We start from the raw sequence: 389 nt of genomic DNA on the forward strand, positions 1-389 counted from the left end.
TAGGTTTCCAGTAACATACAGCCTTGGTGTTTGTTTTAATATAGAGCCTATCATAGCATTTGTGGCCGTCATCTGGAAAATGGCTGTACTGCAACATAACCTGTCCATCCTTTCCTCCCTGACAAACTTTGGGCATGACCCTGTATGAGAGACCAGTGATGTTGGAGCAGTGGAGTCTCTGGCATACCTGCAGTAAACAGGAGCCTACAGGATGCCTGCTGTGTGAGGTCTGTTTCTCTGGGCTCTTCTTAGGGCAGACACCAGGCTTTTAGTCTCACCTAAATCACACTAAACACCAGGGCTGTTTCCTGAATTTTCTCTTGGTGCATGATTATCTTTAGGTAACAAGCCATAGAAAAAAGCAATAAGCCTAATTCAGACATGCTCAG

Source organism: Netta rufina (assembly GCF_964035555.1).
Source record: "Netta rufina genome assembly, chromosome: 1".
Taxonomy (NCBI): domain Eukaryota; kingdom Metazoa; phylum Chordata; class Aves; order Anseriformes; family Anatidae; genus Netta; species Netta rufina.